This window comes from Aythya ferina (assembly GCF_964211825.1).
Source record: "Aythya ferina genome assembly, chromosome: 2".
Classification (NCBI taxonomy): Eukaryota; Metazoa; Chordata; class Aves; order Anseriformes; family Anatidae; genus Aythya; species Aythya ferina.
In genome coordinates this window covers 128,304,683-128,331,295 of record NC_140297.1, presented here as the reverse complement: position 1 = coordinate 128,331,295, position 26,613 = coordinate 128,304,683, and the positions used below count along the sequence as shown (strand labels likewise).

The 26,613-nt window shown below is 34.9% G+C and overlaps 1 long non-coding RNA gene across 1 annotated transcript in view; it reads left to right on the top strand.

Moving 5' to 3' along the window:
• The first annotated feature begins 224 nt into the window (after positions 1–224).
• LOC311432553 overlaps positions 225–26,613 on the top strand; it is a 106,263-nt gene continuing 79,874 nt past the window's right edge. The window contains exon 1 of the long non-coding RNA XR_014690125.1: positions 225–470. This is a non-coding gene — a long non-coding RNA (uncharacterized lncRNA). The remainder of the gene's footprint in view (positions 471–26,613) is intronic.

Sequence of the window (26,613 nt, the reverse complement as noted above, 5' to 3'; positions counted from 1 at the left end):
CTAAAGCAAACGATGCAACAAAAACTGTTGTGAAACAAATAGACAGAGGCAAACAGCAACTAGAGTCTGTCAAGGAAACTGAGGTTACTTTTGACAAGTACACGTGGTTTCTTATAAACATAGCTGAAGAGAGATAAAACTTAGCAAAAGGCAATGAATATCCAAATATAGATAAAAAGTAATGAAAACAATGAGAATAAAAAGCCTGGAGCCAGGAGAATGCTCAGTAATATATGATTAGCCAGTCACTTTAGTTACTGGAAAACAGATTATTTGTCCTTTTTCAAGAAAAAAAAAGTAAAATCTGTGATTTTGATACATATTAAAGAATGGTATAGAAAGAAGAGATTATGGGAAGCAAGGGAATAAGGATGTAATGGAAAATGTGGAAGGAGAATGTGGAGGTGGAAAGCAGGAGGAAGGCCAAGCCAGCTGTTCTGTAGGACAACTATGTGCTGAAGGTGTACCAGGTGAGTTTACCACTTGTGACACAAGATGAAAAAGTACTTTCAAAGCCCACAGTAAGAAGGGCCCAGCCCAAACTAGTCTCAGGGAGTACCGAGTCTGGGAAGGCTCCTTCTCCTGCTTCAGTTGCTATTGAGATCATGCACGGTGTTTTGAGAGATCATAAGATCACCAAGATGATAAACTGGCAGCTGCCCACCATATTTTTCTTTAAGTCTAAGACATGCAATAACTTTACCAACTGAGATAATAAATCACCACTTTCATAAATAATCCCCTGATTTAACATCTTTGATAGCAAATTAATGGGCTTTCAAGTAAGCTAAACCACAAGACATCAATTGGCTTCAGAAAATGCACTTTTCATGAACATTATGGCTCAAGCAAGACATACCAATATTTGTAATTTGTTTTGCTTTGGTTTGGTTTGCTTGTTTTGACAGTTTTTGGTTTGTTTGTTTGCTTTTTTGTGTTTGTTTGTTGTTGTTGTTGTTGTTTGTTTTTTGTTGGTGGTGGTGGTTTTGTTTTTGTTTTTTTTTCAAAATCCTAGAATTATATACATTTCAGCTGATGATGGGTTTTGGTTTACTTTACATATAGTTTATCCACTTCACATCTTATAAAATGGTCTATGATAGCTTAATATTTCAGATTACTAGTGAAGAGAACTCCAATATTGTTATTATTATCTCATTATGTAAGTCAGTTTCATGATGTCTGGTGCAAAGTATACTCAAAGGTTAAAGCTGTCATATTTGATGTGTTGGTTCTTTGTGTAAGCAATTTCCAGTTACTTGGTTAGGAAAAACAAGAGAGCAAGAGCTGATCCCACAGCTTTCACCTAAGTGAAAGAGACTATATTTCACTTAAATTGCTCTTGCTGGTGACCTAAAAGAACTCTCAGAGCTGTGAGGCTTGAAACAAGATACTTTTGGGGTCTATGGTGTGGTATGTTTCTGTAAGGATCTTCTTGCACCATTTGAAACTGGCTCAAGGCAGGCCTTAAATTACTGGGACACGGTTCACTAACATTTTTATTTTTTTTCAGAAACTTTTGTGAATATCTCTCTGAAAGTGTCTAATATATAGTATCTGTGCTTAGTGCAAAATCATTCTACTTTACTTTGTGTAGCTTTGGACATTTTTGCTTACACTATTTTCACTTCTATCTAGCTCTTCTTATTTAGAATAGTTTATTTTACCCATGTTTTATTTGAGTTGGTTTCTCTGGGCATTGAGCCCAGTTTTTGTTTAACTTTGCTCTGTACAAACAGCCCAGATGTTCTTAAAAAAAAAAAAAAAAAAAAAAAAAAAAAAAAAAAAGAAAGAGAGAGAGAGAAAGAAAGAGAAAAGAAGGAAAGTGTGGGGGGGAGGATGGAAGGTTTATATATCCACTTTAAAAAAAAAAAAAAAAAAAAAAAAAAAAAGATCATGTTGTAAAGCAATAGAAGGAATGATTTGTAAAACCCCTGGATCCATTGTTATGGTTTAAAGCAAAATTGAGCTCCATCACTGTTTGGGACATCAGTTTATAACAAGGCTAACAAAAATGCTGACTAGGTGGAAGAGAGAATACAAGCACCATTTATATATAAGAAAAGTTTTATAACAGAATATTATTTTATAATGATCATTAAACAAAAAAATTTAAGTTTTTAGTAAAAATGGATCCAGCTGAACTACAGAGTCAGAATCACATGTTTGTCTTTTCCCAGAAAAATAAGGACTGTGGAACCATAGAAAACAGCAGGCCCAACAGCTTTTACTGGAACTAGAGTAAAAACCTTAACCATATCTACCACTTTAAGAAGCAGAACAGTACAATTCTGTATAGCAACAAGTAAGCAGCTGTCAACAGAGCTGTTTCAAAAGAGATGTCAGGAAATATGGAATAGCAAAGCAGGGACTGAACCCAAAAGGGAGGGGCAAAGCAAAAGTCAAAGAAACTACTGACCCCACTAAATTATTATCACAGAGTGGTTACTCATGTATTTATCTAGTGCCACAAGTGATATCATAAGCTGACATTACCAATAGGTTACCATTTTCCCAGTGAATAGTAAAAGAAAAAGTTTGAAAACATCTTTTATCAAAGGCTAGCTATAGCACTATTTTGAAGCCAAATCCTCAGTCCTGAGACAGAAGCCAAGATTTACCCATAACATAGGGAAATTGCAAGGTACTGGAAAGGAATTACATGCTAAGATTGGAAGTGAGAATATAAGTCACACAGGGTTGTTATAGTCATTGCGGCTTAGAGTAGTTTCTAGGTTTCTAATTAGTCGAGACTCCCTTTGCACATATTGGAAATGAGATCCTCACAGAATCTTATCTGGCAATACAGAGTGAAATAAACATCTCTCCCTCAGCAAATTAAGAGCATCCTGAGAGGTGTTAAATACTAGAAATGCTTTAAATCTTCAAGTCAATACACTACACTAGTTTACAGATATTCTGTTGAACTCATACAATATCAGGTTATGAAAAGTAACTACTACCTGAGCACATAGAACCTGAGATTCCTTCTGATTTTGTTATAAATATTTGTGATTGCATATATGACTTTGCTCCTGGGTTAATGAACACAGTATAGTCATATTGTGTTTGCTTGTAACTCATGCCAAAACCCCACCTTTAATATTAAACAGAAATACTTACAATGTCAATCACATATATATTAAAAAAAATCATCTACAAAACTTTTAACCATTTAATTAATTAAATGTGCCTTAGAAATTTAATTTATTACTTAAAATATTAATTAGTAATAAAGTTCAGAGAAAGATTAAAAATATCCTTCTGCATTGGACAAAACTTTGGAACCCTTCTCTTCCCACAAAGAGACCCAGAAGACCCTGCCAAAGTCTCCTTCTCTCACGGGAATCACATTTTCTCATTGTTTTCTCTCTCTCAAAAAAAAAAAAAAATAAATAAATCTAAAGCAATTTTCCTTTATCTGGTTTCCACACTTCACCGTAATATAAATTTTCCTAAGAAATTAAGAAAGAGATTAAGATTCAAGAGAAAATGGAGACTGAAAGTAGTATCACATAGACTTGTGCAATAATAACGCATATAACAAGTTAGACCAAAGCCTTGGGGAAAAAATCTATTAATAAATAAGATAAGCAATTCACATTGCCTCTGAGTCTAGTCAGGAACAAGTTCATATTTTCACTTTTCTAAAGCCAATATTAACAGAAATTGCTGTTAACATCAGTGACAATAAAAAAAAAATGCAGTTGAATCTCTGTAGTTGTGGTTAACCATTTCATCTTTCTTCTCTCTCAGTAAAATCAGCCAGTAATAAACACAATCATTCTACTAGCCTGATTCTTGAAAGGCAAACACCAGATGTGAACATGTTTTCTCTACTAACTTCCTGGTCAAGTTCTGTTGATTTTTATATGGTTTAACTTATATGACCAAGAAAAGAACAGTAACCCTTGAGTACCAAATTGCTATGTGTCATAGCAAGTAATATGCATTTTCCCACACGGATTTGCTGTTAATTCGACAGCATGAGATAATGGTGATTTTTTATTCTCCACTGCTGAAAGTACAGATATTAATTTTCATCCTCTTTGGCTTTAGTTCCTAAAGCTGAACAAAAAGCTATCACTTGCTAGGTGCACTGGGTGCTTAAAACTGGGTCATCTGTACCTGTGGCTCACAAGTAGCACTGTAGAAACTAGACAGCCAGATAACTCACTTTTGATTTTATTATGGCCTATGGAAATATAAAATTTGTGCTGTTCATCAGGGTGGAGTTTTCAAACACAAAGAATCAAAATTTACATCTTTTCTCAAAAGTGTCCTCCCAGAGGCACCTGAAATTCAGAATAGGAATTTTGTCTGCAAGCCTGGCAACCTGACTGGGATGGAAGGGAGTACTCTCCTGAACAGCTAGAGGTACATCCAACAGGCTTCATATTTCATTTGAATTTACATACAGCCCCATAAAACAATTCAAACACATGATTATTGTCTCTCATGGGACTCCAGATCAGATTTGCAAGCTTTAGGAGCAAATGACAGTACATTAGTTCCAGGAACACCAGCCTAAATTCATACATGAAAATCTGCTGTGCTTGATTTGCTTTTTCAGCAGTAATAAAGGCCCTTAATGCTTATTTTTACTCCATTCTGATGAGAGTGCAAGAAGCAGATTATATGCTGCAGCTGACCCTCCTTTTGTTTGGCTGAATACATCTTTAGGGGGAACTGGGGAAGAATAAGGTTTTTCATAAAGTCTAAGCCTAATAATCATTAGGTCATGTAATCTGTCAACTTGCATATCAGAACACATTAGATATCACCCTACCAGCCTTCCAGTGAATTCACTATGTGGTTTTGGATGAAAGCAATTAGGTCTCAAGACATTTATGCACCAGAAATGTTACCAAAGGGCTTCACAGAATCATAGAATCACGGAATGGTTGAGGTTAGAAGGGACTTGTAGACGTCTTCTTGTACCCCTCAAGCAGGGCCATCTAGAGTTGGTTGCCCAGGATAATGGCTAACCAGCATTTGAATATCTCCAAGGAGGGAGACTCCACAATGTCTCTGGGGTTTCACAGGCTAAATACTCCTGAAACATCAAGGAACTGGTTTGAAGATACCAGTTTCTTTAGCTGGAGAACACACACACAGACAAATAAAAATAAAAATTAAAAAAAATAAAATCATATCATTCTGACTGGGAAAAAAAAAATTCTTCCATACCTCAAATCCAGTCATTTGTTATATCCTGAATGTAAGACATAGTCTGTCAATAAAGAGCATTATCTTAATGGCAGAACACTGCCCATCTGTCTGTCTGCAGAGTCAGGCAATCAGCAGGATTCAAGAACAGGGTTCTGTCTCTTCTTTCTCACCTTTCCAAAACAAAGAAAGGAGGGTGAGTCTAAAAAGACTGCCTAACCTGTGAATTTTCCAGGTGAAATTTTATTTCAGGTCGGTTTTAATTCAGACCTGCAGGCAGCAGTATATTTAAGGGAATTTAGAGCTTGCTGATTATGAAGGAATAAAACCAAACAAGATTTACAAAGTATCAGATTGCAGTAACAGAAAAACCACTGCAAGTATACCATGCATGCCATACAATTGCATTATAGAACTCCCATAAGAAGTTAGAGCTAGTAGTTTCATTTGATTACATTTCATAAGTTTTTACATGTTTTTCAAATGATCTTTGCTCTTAAGAAAACGCTTATGTCAGGTGACCTAATTTTATCTTAATGTCAGATTGTCTAATTTTATCTTAATTATTTCTATTTTTGTCAGCAAGATGGTAAAATTCTTCCTATAAATTTTCTCTTTCATGTTTAAATCATCTTCATAAATTGACCTAATGATCTCTCAAATTTCTTCCTGATGAATACACTGAGCTCTTTATATCCTAGGTTCATTTTCAAAAGCCTAGAGGGTCATTATTTTGGTTCTTCTCTGAACTCTTTCAAGTAGTTCTGCCCCTCTTCCTTGGCCAGTTGAGATCAGAACTGGATGGGACATTCCTGCATTTTAAGCATAACATAGTGTTCTTCTTTCATCCTTTTAAGGGCTTCCTATCAATTCAGTATAACACAGGCCTTAAAATCACATAGGTCAATGTCAAATCCATTGGAAAAATCAATAGTCAATCAATTAGACTACAACAAAGTTCTTCCTGTAACTTGTTAAGAAACAAACAAACAAAAAAACAAAACAGGCAATTGTAGCAAGGGGTTGGCTCTTGTTGTGAAAATGTAGGTCCTCCTCCCAAACACCGGCTAAGTGTGTTGAGGCCCTGCTTCAAGGACGTGGTCAAGCGTCACTCAGTCATTGCTTCAGAAACTTCTTTTGTTTGACATAAATTATATTTTAAGTTTCTAATCCCCTGTAGATATAGGGCTGAATATATTACCTCATTGTTCTACACACTGTCCACACAAGGTTAGTGTGTCTGTAACATCTCGTCATTTTTGTTATTTTCTAAAATTTAAATCATGATAGAATGATTTTGATCCTTTCCAAGGTTTCTAACATTAATTTTGAAACAATAAATTATTAAGAATGTTGCTTAGATAGGCCTTTTCAGGTCTCTCATCTGAAAATGTTTAGCTTCAACCAATGCTCTTATATCCTCCTCTGTGCCAAATTTCCTAATCTTTCTTGTTGCACTAAGTCTGGGATGAAGTTAATTTTCTTCATATTGTTCATATGGTGCTGTGTTTTACCCTTCTTTTACCTTCTTTAACCCTTTAGATTCTCTTCCCCATTGTGCTGGGAGAAATGAGCGGGCAGCTTGGAGGGTAGGGGGCTAAGCTCCCTACCACAGTACTAGCTTATATAGGTTACAGCACTTTTATCTTTGCAATAGTTTATATTTAAATCTCTGTGTTAACATTTGCAGTATATTTATAGTTACAATTTGTCTTGTTTTGTTTTATTTTATTTGTTGTTTTTTGTTTGTTGTTGTTTTTGTTGTGTGTTTTTTTTTTGTTTGTTTGTTTGTTTTTGTAACTTTGGGTTTTCTTTCTCATCATTTTTATGCTTTCTAATTATGTAGTCATCGATTTTCTTTTGTCAGCATTTTTAACTTGTTACCTGTTAAATGTAATCTACCATTTTTTTTTAGTATTTCTAAATTTTTTTATTACTTTTTCTATATTGTTTTTCATGAAAGCTGCTCATTGCCATGAGTACTCCTATAATAATATAAACAGTAAAATTTCAACTAAAATATGACTAATTTATAAGGAACATTGTTAAAAACTTATTCAGGCTTAAGTGAAAAAAAAAAAAAAAAAAAGGTTTTACTAAAGAGGGAAGTGCTGGTTTTTCCCATAGCAGTTTTCTGAGATCTGTACAAACAGATATCCCAGAAATTTAATTTCAGAGATAAGCTAGAAAAGATGTGAACATGAGGACTGGCAATATATTTAAAACATTGGCCTAAAAGCCTTCAATTAAATACTCTGTAATACTTCAAAATTACCATTGACCCTTTCTGAGTCCCAGTCTTTACATGTTAAAGGTCTTCATCTGCAAAAGAGAATATCTTATTCCTTGTGTTCTTCATATTGTAGTCAGTTTGTGAAAAAGAGAAATGTCTCTTTGGTAACCAGCAAAGTAAAGCCAGAATTCAATTTAAACTTGAAAAGCAAGGAAGCTACTATTGCTTCTAACATTCTGTATTATATAAATGTTAATTTATTACCAAACACAGTCATTACTGAAAAATGAAGACTCATGTTATTAAGAAGTACCTATGATTTCTATTGAATTGTTTCTTTAGCTTAATATGGTCATAATCACTGTGCAAAGACTATGTGAAAAAAACTACAATGGAAACTACACAGGAGTTTTCTCATACTAGAAGCTCATAGTTTAAGATAAAGGTTGTGTGAATTTTGCTTAGATAAATATATGCCAGGTTTATGTACAAGAACATGTAATTCTGTTCCTCAGTTAAAAGTATTACTATCTCAATTTCTTAATTCTTTATATGATACTTGTGCTCACCAAAATGTCAGAGCATATTGGTTTTTCAGTTAAACAGATCATGGCTTAGGGAAGGAATGTCTGATTCTGCAAGGTGCAGAGGGCAAATAAAAGAAGTTGATCATTTTTGCTTTACATTAATTAGGTTCAGAATTTTCAGTCTTTCTTTTCAGACAGGAATGTTAGGACATAACCACCAACCCACCAACCCCTTAATAATATTTTTTTCCTTCCACAAGCCTGTTCCATGTAAATATAAAGTGACATACGAATAACTTGCTTCCTGAGCTGTAAAAAACATATATGTAGATTTCTCTAAAATACAAAGAAGGAAGACTTTTACCATGTCCTTATAGCTACCATTAATGGGGTATTTTCTTTAACTAATACTTGTTTCCACCAAAAAAAAAAAAAAAAAAAAACAAAACAAAAAAAAACACCTTCATGGGCACTTAATATTTTTTGTTGTGTCATAATTGTTTGAAATTAGGCAGTGGGCTCAAATACTACTGGGAAGAGCATCTAAGCAGACATAAACAGAGAAAAGCCTTTTCTCTTTAAAAATACAGATAAAAATAATAATAATAATAATAAAAGTAATTCTGCATAATTTGAGTGTGATGTTATTTAAAAAAAAAAAAGTTCAGTCTAGAAAAGTAAAGGTCCAATAAATTTAACAGTGAAATTTCATGTTTTATTACAGTAATAACAGAATCCTAAAAAGTGGAATATCCTGAATTGGAAGTGAGACAAATGAAGATCATTGAGTCCAAATTCTGGCTCCACACAGGACTACCTAAGTGTTAAACTATATATCTAAGAATGCTGTCCAAATGCTTCTTGAACACCCAACACAGTTGGTGCCATAGCTACTTTCCTGAGGAGCTTGTTCCAGATTTTCAAAATAATAACTTTATAATTTTCCTTACACCTAGTTGCCTTTGAGCTGAAGCACTGGACAAAAAATGTTAAGATTTTAAAATATGGCCATTTGAGAATTGCAGGGAGTCAAATTCTGTCAGGATCAAAATATATATATATATATATTCTTGATAGAGGTAGACAAGCAGAGGTTATTTGCTGAGTTCCATTGGATGCATCTCTATTTAAAAACAACAACAACAACAACAACAAACAACAACAACAAAACTTTGATACCATGGAGTTAAATATCCACCCTGGTAGACAGGCAAACTGAAATACAGAGGTCATCAGAGAGGGGCAAAAAGACAGGCCAGTATTACCCTAAAAGCTGCTTTAAAGCATATGTAGAACAAAGAGGACAATGGCTACTGAGGTTCAAGCCAAAGCACAGAGTGATGCATTTTGCTGGTTAGACATTTAACAGGGATAATCTGAAGAAATTCGATTGAATTCAGTGGAGATATATTGATCTACAGCATCAGACAAGTGACTACCTCCATATGGTAGAGGATGATTTTATAGATCTGGAAGTCTAGGTGTTTCATTAAGCCAAGCTTTCTGACTTTAAATCATCAGGTTAAAAGCATTTGTTTTGTTTGATGCCATTGATTAAAAACATACGTCTTTAGCCTCCATAGCTTGTATGTACGGCAAGAAATTAAAGTTATAAAAAAATGTATGCATATAATGCATAAATAGACATTATAAGCTGTATAAGTATTTAATCAGTATTAGTAGGAGATGGTAAAACCTTATGTGAAAAACAGCTATATAGAAGTCATGAGTTTATATAGAAGTCATGAGTCTATAAAAATTCCTAAGAAACCTATATATAAGTATTACTCAGTAAACCAAGAACTGTCCTATGGACAGTGGAATAGTGGAAAAAGACATGAAGTGCAAAGAAAGTAAAAGAAGAATAATTATAAATACATTCATATATATATATATAAATAGTAAAGAAGTGATGTGAAATGATTGAGTAGAAAAAGAAGGGAAGAACAGCACATTGCAAGTTATACAAAATAAGGGAAGTCACGTGAAGTCACAAAAATACATTTGGTAGCTGGAGAGGAACACAAGAACAAAGGAAAATGAGTCTGGGTAGTTCTCACTACAGACCCTGACAGGTCAGCATCCATGTTACATAACCTTTTTGATAGGTTACTGAACTTTTCAAACATGGTTAGATTCTTGTTTGGTTATTACTCTTGGTCTAATTACAGCTCTGGGATTAGAAATTTCTTCTAGGTAGGTTTATACATTTATACTATATTTTATACATTTTTGATGATAACACTGTCCTTGAGTTTAAATCATTTTATTTTCTACCTGATGTTTGTTCCCACAATATCCTGGTAGTTTATATTCACATTCCTTCTCCATTTTATTTTTACTTGTTTACTTACTTATCCTGAACTTTCATAGCTGTCTTGAATCAATGTTACGTGAGATATCCTTTTGTATATTTTCTTTTTCTTTCTTTTTCTTTCTTTATAGCATAGGAAACTCCTTTGTTATTTTCTAGTTACACTGTGCCAGTCCCTGTTTAATATATGTATTAGCCATTTTTGTCATTCAATATAGAGTTTCATATGCCTGTCTTGGGAATTTTCGAAACAGATATGTCTCACATCTGAATTATTTTAAGCGCTACAGTTTCTTTCTATCTCAATTAAAGCAAACAATTAGTTACTTGGTACATTTCATTTATTTTCAATCTCAACTCTTACAACAATGCAAAAGCACCAACTCCCACTTTCTTTCTTTTATTATTGTATTGGAAGAAGCCTTTTTTGGTAATGTCAATATCTCTTACAAGTGTTAACTCAGCTTTACTTTTGACAGTCACGCTTTATCCTTTCTGACCTTTAAAGCAACATTTCTTGGCTGAACAGTCCTACCTTTTGACATTTTTATAGAGTCTCTTCTTGTTCTTAATACTCTTCTTGAGATAATAATGAAATTAAGCCTGAATACTTCCTATATAAGTGATTTCTACCTGCCTCAGAATAACGTTATATTTTATATATAGGGTCCAGCTCATTTGCTAGGCTTCTGTGAGAAGTGAATAAACATTTCACAGAACTATCATTGAGATACCTTGATTTCTATTAATTCACATATCCTTTTCTTTCCATTTGATATGTGCTCTGGTTTCAGCTGAGATAGAGTTATTTTTCTTCCTAGTAGATGGCATAGTGCTGTGTTTTGGATTTAGGAAAAGAATAATGTTGATAACACACTAATGTTTTTGTTGTTGCAGAGCAGTGCTTACACAGACCCATGGACTTTTCAGCTTCTTGTGCTACCCCACCAGGGAGGAGGCTTGGGGTGCACCAGGAGCTGGGAGGTTCTGTCTTATTAAACTGTCTTTATGACCACCCAAGAGTTTTTACACTTTTTGTTTGTTTGTTTGTTTTTCCAATTATCTTTCCCATCCCACTATGCACCTGGGGGAGATAGTAAGAAAATGGATGTGTGATACCTAGCTGCCTGCCAGGTTAAACCACAACAGCAGGCAAATGAGACTAAAGATCACCTTCACTCTCCTCACTCCTCAGTCTCAGCTAGTGATTCTTTATCCAGTCTTTACACTGACCTAGTGTAAAAGGTTATCCTTCACAATAACTTGTAACCACGTTCCTACAAGGCAGACAATCTTCAGAGTCCTAGTTCCACTCCGGTGCTAGCTTAAATCCAGCTTTAAGGGCAGATATATCAGCAATTCTTTAGTACAAAAATTGCTGGAAGAAGTAAATGGACCTCAGAAATGTAGAGGTGGGAGAACTTAACCTTTGTTGGCATTAATTATATCTTTTCAAAAAATGCCTGAAAAGGCAGTCACTTCCTCCTGTTTGCACCCTTGACAGCCTGTCAATGTCTTTTTAGTATTAGGAACCCAAAACATAACAAAGTACCACAGATACAGTCTCACAAATAATAAATAACAAATGGAGGAGAATAATAATTTCCCTTGACTTGTTGAACATACCTTTGGCTAACCCAATAAGCCACCAGCTTTTTATGCCATAAGGGCACAGTGGTACCTCATGTTCAACTTGCTGTCCACCAGGACTCTCAGAATCTTTCCTGTAGGTCCATAACATTCAGCACCTTGTCTATACTTCTGCATAAAATTATCATGTCCCAGGTGCAGGACATGTCTTTGCTGAACTTCATAAAATTTCTGATAGTTCATTTTCTAGCCTATTGAGGACCAAGAGCAACAAAACTACACTGCAGCATGCTGACCACCCTCTCGTCTTGTTATTTTCCATGAAATTGGTTAAAATGCACTCCATTGCACTGTCCAGATTATTAATGAAAATATTAAATAGTATCAATCCCAGTATTGACTCTTACATAATGTCACTAGTAATGAGTTGCCAGTTGGAGTTCATACAACCTACCATAAACCATTGAGCTTGACAGACCAACCACTTGTATTAAACCCATCCAGTTCATTTCTTTCCCATTTGCTACAGAGATTCTAAGGTAATCTACGCTGAAAGTCTTGCTAAAGTTAAAGTGATATACACTATTATAATCTGTAATATTCATGACATATAATAGATAAACTAATTATTACCCTTAATATTTTCCATACTAGCAGTTTGTAGTCTGTAATTTGTAATTTTGTTGGTGCCTATAGAAATTTAATTAAAGTTTCATTTTGTGATCCTAACTCAATCAGAAGTCAGTTAAAATGTCAGATGACCTTCATGGGAACTCTGTTGTGCAAGTCAGTTTACGTGAGCACTTAAGGTTCCAGGGCAAGAAAAGGGTCAGGATTCACCATAGCACTGTGGCTTGCATTGCTTATGGCATAGATCCTATACAGTATTCCTGAAAGGCACTTAAATTTTGTTTTGTTTCTTTGTTTGTTTTAACAGTGGGTTAAAAAACAGAAATGTTTGTAACAGCTGTTGATCAAATAACTGGTTGATAAATATATATATATGTATCAGAAATCATCATATTTTTCTAATAAAAATAAACAAAGGAACTTTTCCCCTTTGCACAGATATCCCACCTGGGATAAATGATCAAAAAAACTCTGGGCTGTTAAGACCAAAAAAAAAAAAAAAAAAAAAAAAAAAATTAATATAAATCCCCTGGAAGTGGAAAGTATCCACAAAAAACTCAGAGTCTAAATCAGACAAGTGGCATGTTTTCCTGCACCACGAACAGGTAATAATTTCATCTAGTGAACAAGCAAGCTCAGCTTGTTGTCTTACTTGCTGTCTTTCAATCATTTGTAAACATGGAAAATTTGTCCAATCCATGAATTTTTCCAAGAATTATTTTATAAGGAGGTATTACATCCTGTTGGTTGCTTGAACTCTGCTCACTTTAACTGTTGTTTCTAGTAAATAATATGTACTATCATGCTTCCTGGATTATGAACATTATGAACATATGAACATTATTCATATGTTCAGACAGAGACTGTTATCTCTTTGGAATATTCAATATTTACCATCTCTTAAAGCAGAAAAAACTCAGCTGCATCACTACCATCACTTTTGTTTAGTGGAGTTCTCACTGACTCAAAGAGGGGAAACACAACCTCCAGGGAAAAAAGGAAGAGCTGGAGAACTGCAGGCTAGTCAGTCTCACCTCTGTGCCTGGCAAAATTGTGGAGCAGCTCCTCCTGAAAACTATGCTAAGGCACATGGAAAAGAAGGAGGTGCTTGATGACAGCCAACATGGCTTCACTAGTGTAGATCATGCCTGACAAACCTGGTGGCTTTCTACAACAGGGTTACAACATTGGTGGATAGTAGAAGATTGACTGACATGATCTACCTGGACTTGTGCAAAACATTTAACACTGTCCCACATGATATTCTTGTCTCTAAACTGGAAAGACATGGAGCTGATGGACTGACCACTCAGTGGGTAAGGAATCAGCTGGATGGTCATACTCAAAGAGTGTGTCCAAGTGGAGATCAGTAATGAGTGGTGTTCCTCAGGGGTCAGTATTGGGACCAGCACTGTTTAACATCTTTGTTGATGACATGAGCAGTGGGACTGAGTACACCCTCAGCAAGGTTTTCATTGACACCAAACTGTGGTGCAGTCAACATGCTGGAGGGAAGGGATGTCATCCAGAGGGACCTGGGCAGGCTTGAGAGGTGGGTCTGTGCAAATCTCATGAAGTTCAACAAGGCAAAATGCAAGGTGCAGAGAGCAATCCCAGGCACAAATAGAGGCTGGGCGGAGAATGGATTGAGAGCAGACATGAGAAGAAGGACCCAGGGATGTTGGCAGGTAAAAATCTCAACATGAGCTGGCAATGTACGCTTGCAGCCCAGAAAGCCAACTGTATCCTGGGCTGCATCAAAAGAAACATGGCCATCAGGTTAAAGGAGGTGATTCTTCCTCTCTACTCTACTCTTGTAAGACCCCACCTGGAACACTGCATTCAGCTCTGGGGCCTCCAGCACAAGAAGGATGAGGAAGTATTAAAACAAGTCCAGAGGAAGGTCATAAAGATGACCAAGGGGCTGTAGCACCTCTCTTACAAAGACAGGCTGAGGGAGTTGGGATTGTTCAGCCTGGAGGAGAAGGCTCCATAGAGACCTTGTAGTGGCCTTCTAGTACCTAACGGAAGCCTACAGAAAAGCTGAGGAGGGACTATTTGTGAGGTAGTGTAGTGATAGGACAAAGAGTAATGGGAAGGAAGGAAGGAAGGAAGGAAGGAAGGAAGGAAGGAAGGAAGGAAGGAAGGAAGGAAGGAAGGAAGGAAGGAAGGAAGGAAGGAAGGAAGGAAGGAAGGAAGGAAGGAAGGAAGGAAGGAAGGAAGGAAGGAAAATAAATTAAGGAGAGAGAAAGGGAGAGAGAAAGGGAGATAAATTAAGGAGAGAGAAAGGGAGAGAGAAAGGGAGACAGAGAGACGAAAGAGAGAAAGAGAGAAAGAGAGAAAGAGAAAGAAAGAGAGAAAGAAAGAGAGAAAGAAGAGAAAGAGAGAAAGAGAGAGAGAAAGAGAGAAAGAGAGAAAGAGAGAAAGAAAGAGAGAAAGAGAGAAAGAGAGAAAGAAAGAAAGAGAGAAAGAGAGAAAGAGAGAAAGAGAGAGAGAAAAGAGAGAAAGAGAGAAAGAGAGAGAGAAAGAGAGAAAGAGAGAAAGAGAGAAAGAGAGAAAGAGAGAAAGAGAGAAAGAGAGAAAGAGAGAAAGAGAGAAAGAGAGAGAGAGAAAGAGAGAAAGAGAGAAAGAGAGAAAGAGAGAAAGAAAGAAAGAAAGAAAGAAAGAAAGAAAGAAAGAAAGAAAGAAAGAAAGAAAGAAAGAAAGAAAGAAAGAAAGAAAGAAAGAAAGAAAGAAAGAAAGAAAGAAAGAAAGAAAGAAAGAAAGAAAGAAAAGAAAAAAAGTACAATAGAAAATAAGGGAAGAAAGTACAAGAAAGTACAAAACAAAGAAGTAAGGGAGAGAAAGAGTGAAAGAGAAAAAGAGAGAAGATTGCAAGAAAGAGAGAGAAAGAAGGAAATGCTCTCCTGAAAGAATTATGGCTGTTTTTGCCACGTGCTTTATGCTTTCCACTTGGAGATTTATTGAAACAAAAATAAATCATTTATTGATTATACATTTGTAGAATCTGGAAACTGCAGTAGACATTAGTTTGACACAATAGATTGTAAGTTAAAACCAAAACAAAATATAAGCTTCTTGACTCGATATAAATAAATAAGATATTATGAGCTCCAAGTCACGATTTAAATCAGTCAATCATCAGAAGACAAAGGACTTTACACTAAATAGATAGATTAGTCAATAGATTACCCCTGTACTTGCAGCCAGCAAGCATAAGAGCAAAGTATAAATTTGGATGATTAATGGATGTTGCATGTTTTGGACAGTTTTCATCATATCTCATGGCTGATCAGCACACAAAATATAGTACATATCAAATAAACACTCAAATCAAAAAAAAATATATCCTAGTTTACTAGTCCACTGTTTCAGGCCAGCTTTATTTTCTCAGCTCACACTTGAACAATCAAATCTGTAAACTTCAGTTCTATACGGCAAGCAGTTTTTTGTTTAAATCTTGCATAATTATGGCTTTTAACAGAACTCTACTAAAAATATAGCCTCTCGTGTTTCATACAGGGTATAGGCTGGTATTTGCACATTCTGCTGTTTTAGGGAAATAGCGACAGTCTGACTTGTGGAATTTCATCATTGCTTTCAAGTTGTTTTCAAGCATTTTTCATGCTGATTTCAGAGTTTACGGAAACAATGGACAAAGGAAAAGAAATTTTACATTTTCTATGCAAACTTATGTGACCATGATGTTTCTTAGTTGTTTCTTAGTAAACAGTCTGCCATTATCTGCAGTTATTAAATTTATTTTCCCAAGAATCTCTTTTAACTTCTAGTTTTGGTTTAATTTATGATTATTTTTATTTGGCTATTGCAGTTCCACCAATGTTAGCACAATTTCCTAAAATTCTGAGAAAAGTAATAAACTCTTTTTTTCTTTTTACCTTACTGGGATATTTCATTGCCCAGTGACACAGAAGTGCCAGATACCTAGTGCCATTTAATTTACACAAAAATATAGTGCAGCTAAGACAACAGAAATTGCTTAACTGGCAATTTTACTTCTGAAGTAAAGGTAAAATGATGCTGCATTACTGAGTTTGGAAAAGGCATTTTCTTGAAGTCATCCAGCTTATTGGCTCCCAAGAAACTTCTGAACAACTTCTATATGATGTAAAACTGTCCTATTTGTTGTCCTTGAGACAAAGTAGCCTAGAACAGGCAACACCAGGGTATTACACAGATTCTTATCAAAATCAGTCTCACATTTTCTATACATTGAAAAGTGTATGTGTGAGGAGGCATGGGATAAATTAAATAAATAAATAAATAAATAAATAAAGTTTTGAAATCATTATTGAAAATCCAAGCTGTATAATCAAAAAAATTACCTGACCACTATATAAATTTAAAAAAAAAAAAAAAAAAAAAAAAAAAAAAAAACACTGGATATTGTTTTTTCAGTAAAAAATATTTGAAAACCCAAAGCCAGCCTTCTTTAAAAGGTCTCTTGCAGAGTGCTAAAATGTTCAGAGAGCTACTGTAGTGAGCAAGCCTCTGGAAGAATAGCTGACTACATTAATGGCATGCTAAGACTGAAGACAGATTGCTTTTACAGTCCCTCCTTTAAAATATTTTGCCTTCTACGTAAATGTGACAGAAAATTCTTCCAGTTCCTTATGAACACCCTTCATGGAAGCTGGTTTCAGAAAAGTTACACATAGTTGTTTTTTTTCATTAACCTTGTGCTGACACTACCTTTTAATTTAGTGATTCCAAGACTCTGAACAAAGGTTGTATTGATATAAGCCATGGTATTCAGAAACTGTAAAATTTTTCTGTTGCTTCAAACATTTTAAATATTTTATGTTGGGGCTAAGTGAGCAGAAAATGCTGTCACATAAGAAAGATTTACACCTTTCTACAGGTGTAAATGATTTAATAGATCCTTATCATCAAAAACTACAAGAATGGTTATTTGATCTACAGAATGTATAAAATCAAATCAATAAAATCTGAAGTCATTAGGCCTTGTAACATGGACCACTAAGAAAATACTTCATCTACTTCAAAGTGATACATCCAATAGCTATTTGCCTTTTTGTAAAGAACACGTCAAAAGTTGTAGCTGCCTTGAAAACCAATATGTATTTTGGGAAAGTCCAGTCTCATCTGAAACCATCTACAGCAGTGCTTCCCGCAAGGTTTCAGGCAAGAAGAAAGAGAAGATGAAAAGAAAAGCAACCATTAGTGAATAATTCGAGATGTAAGGCAAGTTCCCCACCATTAAGAAAGAGAATGTGCAGCCAGGAACACTGTGCCATATATTCTCTTTCCCTGCACTTTCCAAATAAGCATGCACATAAAATATCATATATTTAAATAATCAAAATTTGATTTCAGTCATGAGATATTCAGAAATCCACAATGTAATAAAGAATTATAAGCTTATAAAAGTTAGATACTAGCTGGTTTGGGCCATACAACTTTCCATCAGTTGCTCTTTTTCATCATGAGCTTCAGTCTTATATCTCTTCTGTTTTAATTCATCTTTGTGACAGTAGTGTCATTCTCTGCTGAACAGCTAAGATGGTCCTTTTCACTGTTGTCTTGTCAGACCTATACCAGCAATGGAGGTGGACACAGTAAGACCTAAATAGAGAATGTGAGAGAGGGCAGTGTTATTTTGAAGTAACCTCTCTCTTTAGAGCCTTTATATATACTTGTCCAGAAAATCAGCTTTACAGATCATGAATAGGCAAGGTATAGGAGCTGACCTAGAGTCCTCTAAGTGTTCTATACAAAGGTGATTTTATTGAGAACACAGCTATGAGTTTTTATATATGTTGTGATCAAAGACAAAAGCTTCCTTTGTACTCCAATGTACTTAAGCAAAGTTTTTTGAAAGTTTGTGTCAGAATAGAGGTGAAAAGGTTTTAACAAAAAGAGGTTTTAGCATAAGTGACAAAAGGTTATTTCTGAGAAGTCGCAGTATACATGGAGTTATTGCAACATAGAAATGTGAAGGTATGCTTTGGTTGAAGTTTTTCAACATCAGAGAGAATTTGTTAATTTTGGGTTTGTGGCTGTAATGCCTTCTCTTCTAGGTGATGTACACTACCTTCAGAGAATGCTGTCTGTGCTAGACTTGAATCATCCTGCAAAGGCAGCAGACATTATAACACTGGAGTGTGCATGCTGTCTTCAGTGCCTGGATTTCAGATGTTTGAATGTCTTTGAAGTTATTGTCATGCAATGGATTTTCAAGTAGAATTAAAACAAACTGTAGAATTTCACTGTGAGAATCAGGCCTCCAGAACTTCAAGAATGACTGGATCATTCTTTCAAAGTTAGAGGCCTAGAAAATCAATGGCAATGTATAAGACTGTTCTATTTGTCCTAAGGCATCCAGTAGCGTGACTGCCTTGCTAGAAATAATAATACGCCATTTTGAATTGTTTTGATATTCATTTTTATAAAAGTGGCTCTTTGGTATAAATCAGTTTTGAATTTAAGTTTACAATATTTGGAAAATATAAAGTATTTTATCATATTCCTATAAAAAATAAAAATAATATAAAAAAGCTTATTTAGAGTTAAATTTATTTAGCATATGATATAGTATAACTTCTTGGAGTGTGTTTTTATTATTTCCGAGCCTACTTATTCGGCTTTTCTGAAAACTGAAATAAAGTTTTTATTATAGATTGTTATAGTATTTGGATAGACAATTGCAACATAAACATAAATCCTAAACACCACATAAGCTTAACAAACTGATTTGACTTTTTCGCCTTACAGCTTCTGTCTCAACAGATCACCAAATTTATTGTTATGTATGACATACAGCCAAAATACGTGAGATACATTATGTTGAGAGGGGACTGAAAATGGGCTTAACTTTTTGAACCAAAGAAAACAAACTGGTTATACCTTGTTCTTAATATTTGTATAGTGATAGTTTTGGAATGGCTTTGGATTGATTATCCTTGAGTCTCTGAGTCTGCACACAAAGTATTTGTCAAAAGTATGTTTAAATATTGCATTACATCCTTACATGGTTTGTGCCAAGAGATATCTGTAGAAATTTAGAAATAGCAAGAATTAAAGCAAAAATTAAAATTAAAAAACGTCATCAGAATTTTAGTCTGTTTTTCCAAAGTACCCACTAATGATGGATGTGGAATGCAACTGTGTAGAACATTTTGGATTTATTACGTGTAGTTATTTGGATCTACTTATACAAGTTTATACAAGTTAGACATATACACATACAAAGGGTTATAGCTACCTTACAAATCACCCAAACTGACAGTAAGAGATGAAATAAAAATTGCGGTCAGCTTAATATTTCTGAAAATATCAAGGAGAAGATATTTGTAAAGAGGATTCATAGCTGTTACACTTAAGATGTTTTACATCAAAAAGGAAGCAACTTGAGAATAAAAATATCTTCATATTTCCCATTTAAATAAAATACACTTAATTTAAATGTAACAATATAACTTAACTTAAACTACAGAGAATCTGCAAGGTAGAAAGGATGTAAACCACAATATCACAGACACTTTAAAGCTTGAGAGGACTTCAGCTACTTCTGCCTGTCAGTGGCATTTTTTTTTCCTTCTGGCCTCCAATTATATATTTCACAATCTCTCCAGGGAATGTGTTCCAAGGCTTGGCTAACCTCAAGGCTAGAAAGTGTTTTCTAATATCTAGGCTGTTTTTCTGCAATTTAACTTATATCCACTGTAACCCTAAAGAGCAGCGGTTTCCCTTCTTTGCAGATGTTGCAATACCAGAATCGTGTCCCCTTTCAGCTTTCTTTTCCCTAGGTCAACAATCCTGTGTTTTTCATTTCTGTCTCACATCATACCTTCTTGAATCCCATCTTTCTTCTGCATACTCCCAGATCATCTCCAACTTAACTGAGTCTTTCCTAGGTTGCAGTTCCACAAAGTTGACACACAATCTCAGCCAAGGTTTTCCAATGCAAAGTTGGAAAAGAAGTTATTTTAGGTACTATTTAGGCTCTGGTTTTCTTTGCTATTTCACTATTATTTTTCAACAATATGTCACTGCAGACATTTGATTCTCATGTGATCCACTCTAACCCACAGAATTCTTCATGAAGGACTATTTATTGCCATGTCAGTTTCTCAATGCAATATTAAAGAATTTAGTTTACTCATGTATGTATGGTAATTGCTTTCTTTCTGAGAGTTCGTTCAGTATCAGAGGATGATATTAAGAAGGCTATACTGACGTGGTCTGTGCTCATGACAGAGGAGGAAGAATATTTACTTAGTAAGTAAGTAGGTAGGATGTACTCAAGCATTCTTTAACCTTTTCTCCCATATCCTAGACTGAAAAGTTATCCCAGTAATGCCAGTGTGAAATAAACTTGGCATCTGTTAAAATATTAGTTCTTTTCTTTCTTTTTTTTTTTTTTTTCTGACAGATAGAAAAATTTTAGTTAATATTTGTCTGTCCTAGCATTATCTTTTGATAATTTTCCGTCTGTTAAGTAACACAGGGAAATAAGTATACTACCACTGTTATACTTTTAGAAGACTTTTTGTTCTTCTGAATGTCTCTTGGTATATACTACCTTGTCTCTTTGTTCTAGTGTTCTGGATTGTCTCCCTTCATAGTTTTTCATAATTTTATTTTCAATTTTTCATAATTGTCTTCCTTCATAATTTTACCCATTTTCCATTTTCTATATACTATCTCCTTATGTTTCAGATCATTTGTAAGATTATGATTCAATCAATGTAATAGTTTGTGTTTCAAAACATATTTCAGTTTCATTCTGATAGCAATTAGAGTCCAGAACATTGATGCAAAGAGAATTACCCTTTCCCAAATGGGTAATTCTTCATAATTTACAGGTAGTATTTTCAGGTAGTATAAAGCATTTGCACAACGCATGCATTGTATGCATGCAGTCCTGAAGATATAAACATAAATGAAACATAAGATATAAGCAGAAGATATAAGCGCATATGAAGATATAAGCATATATGAAGCTCCAAAGAAACATATATATATGAAAAAGAAGAGCCAGCCAAAAGTGCTCACAAATATCCCTTTCAACTTCAACTTCAGAAGGCCTGGGGAAATCCACAGAGCTATCGCCAACCTTAAGCATAACAGGCATATATGACAGTTTTATTTTATTCTCAGTTCTCTTCAAGAATAATTTTAACTTTACTTACGTCCTCTGAAAATTCATCCAAATTAAATTTATTATAGAAAATATTAAACTGTTTTTGTATTTTCTAGAACTTTGTGAAAAATAGGTTTTCATAAAGCCTCTCTGTTAAAAAGTTAGGCAGGTGGTCATTCAAGAGAATAAGGCTGGAACACAATGGATGAGAGGGAAGGACGAAGTCAATTTAAGTGAAGTGAAAGTGCTTGCCCACATCTGATGCTCTGATCATGCTGACTTCATAGGAAAATAAGATAATTTCAGGTAATTTCCCTTAATGATTCAAGTTCCTTGGTAAGCAGGGATAATCAAATTTTTACCTCCATACCCTTTTGTCTTTTAGTAATTATTGATCCTGTGCCACTTTCCCACTTAAAAGCAGGGATACATGTGCGCATGCGCACACACATACACAAATATATTTTTTTGGTTTTTTTCAAATAGAGATATGCAGAACTTGTTATGATGTCAGATGATGGATTTCAGAGCTTAAGTACGTGCCATATACGATAAATATTAAGAACATGCATTGCTAGATTCATCACTACAGTGATGCTAGTTATTTCAGCATTTAACTTGTAAACAGGTGAATATCTATTACTGAAGTCTGATACAAAGATGATAACATTAGTTTTTTAAACTAAGCTCTAAGACAGGCTTTTTCTTTCTTTGAATCTCTACAGTTCAAGTGAGTTTTTTGAAAGGGTTTCAATTTATAAAATCTAAATTAAAACTAATTATGGTCATGATTCAGATATTAATTTAGAGAAATCGGCGAGTCTTAAGAGAGTTAAAGTTGTTTCTAAGCAAAGACCATAGTGTTTCATCTACTTTCCTAAGAACACCAAATTAACTAAGTCATTATCTGAGTAGAAAGCCTATTGGACAAAACTTACCAGAGGAAAGCATTCTTATTAGGGCTTAATTAAATACCTCCAACTATACTCTTTATTTCTTGTGTTTGCGCTCCTTATTGCTTCCAAAAATATGTTTGACATCGATATTTGCCAGTCAACATTTGACCACATTTACATGACCCCTAAAATTTTGATTTCCTAAGAAAGTTTGTGTGGGGAATTCATAAATCTTTAATCTACCTAAAAGCACTCCAGTTCCAAAGAAAATGTAATGTTATAACCTAAAGCATGTTCCAAAAAGCAAGCAAAAGGTAGGGCAGTTACTGTAGCTTAGAAGTAGTGAACTGAGTGCATCCAGAGTTTAAGAGGCATGTACACAAAACTTTAGTAAAGGGCAGTTTGTAACTGATTTCACAGCTTGGACAGAGGAATTGCAAAAAGATGATCTGACAGGACTATTGCCAGAGAGAGAGAGAGAGGGAGAGAGAGAGAGAATGTTACTGTGATAGGAAAAGCAATTAACAAGAAAAATATATGTCCCAGAAGTAATAAAAAATAAAAAATATAAGCCACAGAAGTAAAATTTCATAAATTCTGTATTTTGAAATTCGACTGCCTTAGTGGGAGCATGGCAGCATGGCATTCATTTCAGTTTGATCTTCACATGGAAAAAAACAAAACAAAACAAAAAAACAAGCATAGCACAACACCACAACACACTGTGAACATGGGGATGGGATCAGTGCCTGCTTAAATATGTTATGACTACCCTCACACTGCTAGTTTTAAGGGAATTCATTCTGGGGAGTATGTGACAACAAATCCTTCCTCAGATCTTTCACTTCCATTCAAAACCATTTTAAAATAACAAGCAAGATCTAACTCTAAGACATTTATCATTTTGATTTATCAATTTAGTCAGCATTTATCATCATACATCTAAAAAAAAGTTAGCTAGCAACAAAGGCTGATCTATCTAAAAAGTATGCTTTCAGGTTCATATGAATTTCAGACTAATATAAGTTTTCACTATATTGTTGAAGGTTTAAATGAAGTTTCGTGGTTATGACCCTGTAAGCATAACAGTTAGCCCAACTCCCAATAGCTAAATTCTGTTAAAGTTTGTCAGCTAACTGCTCTAAAGGGCTCTGTGAACTGTGTATACTCCAAGCCCCAAAGCTTTCCTGATCTTTCCTTTTCTTGGAAAGGGAGACCCTCTGCTGATGGATAGAGGAACTGAAAACAGTGAGACTTGTTCCTGAGTTTAAAGGTTCTCCCTATGGAGACCATGTTGACCATTATACTAAAGTTGTGAAAAGTTGACTGCCAACAGGCATAAAAAAGAGCAGAAGTTAGAGAGAAAAATATGAAGTAACAATTCAGCCACCTTTTTCATATGCATTACATGTATAATTACTTGGGCAGAGCCTTACTTCTTATGTTTTTTGTTTGTTTGTTTGTTTTTCTCCTGGCTTTTGCAACTGTCCTATTCTCTTAGTGTCTTTTCTTTGTATATTTTAAAAATATAGCACAAATTGTTCTGAATTTATGTTAGTCAGGTGGAATTGGCTGAGGATGAGTGGACTGTGATTTTGTGGAAGCTCAGTGGCATAGTATTTACACATGGACATAGGCTAATGAAAACATATACAGCATGAGACAGGAAAAGGCTGAAAGTGAGAATGGAGAACACTTAACTAAGCTGTGAATTTTTTGAACTACTTCCCAATACATACTAAGTAAATGAACCAACATATTGAATGGATCAACAGTGGCTCTTCTGCAGCTGTGTATATCTGGCATGTGTTTGCTGGGGCTGCTGTTACTGGCAAAAGTGCTACTACTATAGCTGTTGCCATAACTGTAACTATGAGTGTTTCCTGTATCTCTTCAGCAACTTGAGATGTTCCAGAAGTGTAGGCTGTTACATAAAATGTAGTAGAAATGGATGTCAATGGAGGAGGACAAAGAATGAGGTGAAAGAAATGGGTGGAATTACTAGTTTACAAATCTGACAGTTTACAGTGTAATGTCTCTGATACACCCTCCCAACACCATCTGATGTATTTTGGGTTTGGTATGATTTCAGTTCTGCTCCCAAAATATACAGTAGGTCACAGTGACATCGTGGCACATTGGTCCCTGTTAATCACTCTCTGACTCTGTTATCTGCAACGTCCTGTGATATTCTCCTACTTATTTCAAACTCTGTCACCATGAGTTTTAAAATTGGATTCATTTCATTCACAGAAGTGCCCTTGTTAGCATTTTGGTTATAATCTTCAAACTAACCAGAGCTGTAGGCTTGCATCTCCTCTTTGTAGGGCTGTATGGCTCACGAGTGCTCCTACTCTCATAACATGGCTCAAAGCTCACCACTGCATAGTTCCCCTATTCATATTGCAGCTGCAGCTCCCCAAATATCACACTCACGTGAATGATTGATATAGGGTTGTCCAGAAATAATGAGCTTTATAAAAGCACATGATGTTAGTCTTACCACAGACTTTCTATGAAACTTAATTAATGTGTATGTCTCAATTTTCTCATTTTCAAAGAGACTTGATTCATTCCATCTGCTTACACAGAAGATTTGTGCTTTAACTGTTCTTAGGGATTCACCAAAAGAAATCCTTGTGAAAATGAAAAATATGAGTTTACATGGTGAGGATGAGCATTCATACTTTCCTTGTCAAAAATAAAATGTGGTGCATCTTTACAGAAACTACAGAGACATAAAAATAAGAATAGGAGAAACAGGCAGAGGTAAAATTTGTCTTCTATAGAGAGAAAACTTGTTTTTTTTGTTTGTTTTAACCAAGTATCTGACTTTTGACAGGATGGATTCTGTTTATATATTTCAATGTAGTAAGATGTTCACTGTATTGCATGTGAATATATTCCACCCTTTAAGGCAGAGGCTTATTTGAGGACCATATTGATACATTTCTTCAGTGCTGAAAGACTGAAGTCATTGAAGCATCCAGGACTTATGAAAAGTGATCTCTTTTTATGACTTCTGATGAAGGTGACTACATGTATCCTGATGAGTTCTGTAATACAATCATCTGTGCAGTAATGAAAAAGAATTTCACAGAATCATAGAATCATTAAGGTTAGAAAAGACCTCCAAGATCAGATGGTTCAACCATCACCTTACCACCAATGTCAAACAATAAACCATGTCCCTAAATACCAAATCCAACTTTTCCTTAAACACCTCCAAAGATGGTGACTCCACCACTTCACTGGGCAACCTGTTGCAATGCCCAACTACTCTTTCTGAGATTAAATTTCTCATAATTTCCAACCGGAACCTCCCCTCTTGTCCTATCACTAGGTATCTGTGATAAGAGGCCAACCCCAGCTCCCCACAACTTCCTTACAGGTACCTGTAGAGAGCAATAATTTTCATAGGTCCAAGTTGTTTATCCCTGAATCATGCTATTCTGTCCCTCTCCCGAGGATAATCATTTTCCTTTGCATTGTTTCTGCAAAATATTTTAAGAGTAACTACCAAGGAATGACTTCATATAAACAGTTCAGTAACCATTACAAATGTTAAAGTATAAAAAATTTATGTAAACCACAAAAATGGTAATACAATCATGAATATCTGTTCTTCTACATAATTTGTAGTCCAAACAGTTATTTAGGATATATTGAGTTTATACTATTACTATTCTGTGCAGTCATGCCGACAGCTGAAACTTCATAAGTATCTATAACCATCTATAACTCATTTAACCAAAAATAAAAAGGAGTAAAAAAAAATCTTTAGGCTATCACTGTAACTTAGCAACAAACTGCAATAGGAAATCGTCAATGACAACCAATTCTGAATTAAATCCTCATGTGCATCAAAGACCAAAACTGGCTTTAAATTTCCGCCAGGTCAGCTTGCATTTTGAAAATTTATGGGGAAAAAATGAAATAGAATTCAACATAGGTAAATAACAGCATAACACACTGTACCAAATAAATGTTCAGTATTGGTGGGATCCAGCCGCAAGTAGTCTTTCTCTTTAGCTAACAAGAAGAATGTTCCTGTAAGGGAGAACTTGGAGTGAGACAAGCATAGCTCCTTTCCTGTCACAGACTATAGTGATGGTGTAAAAAGTCTC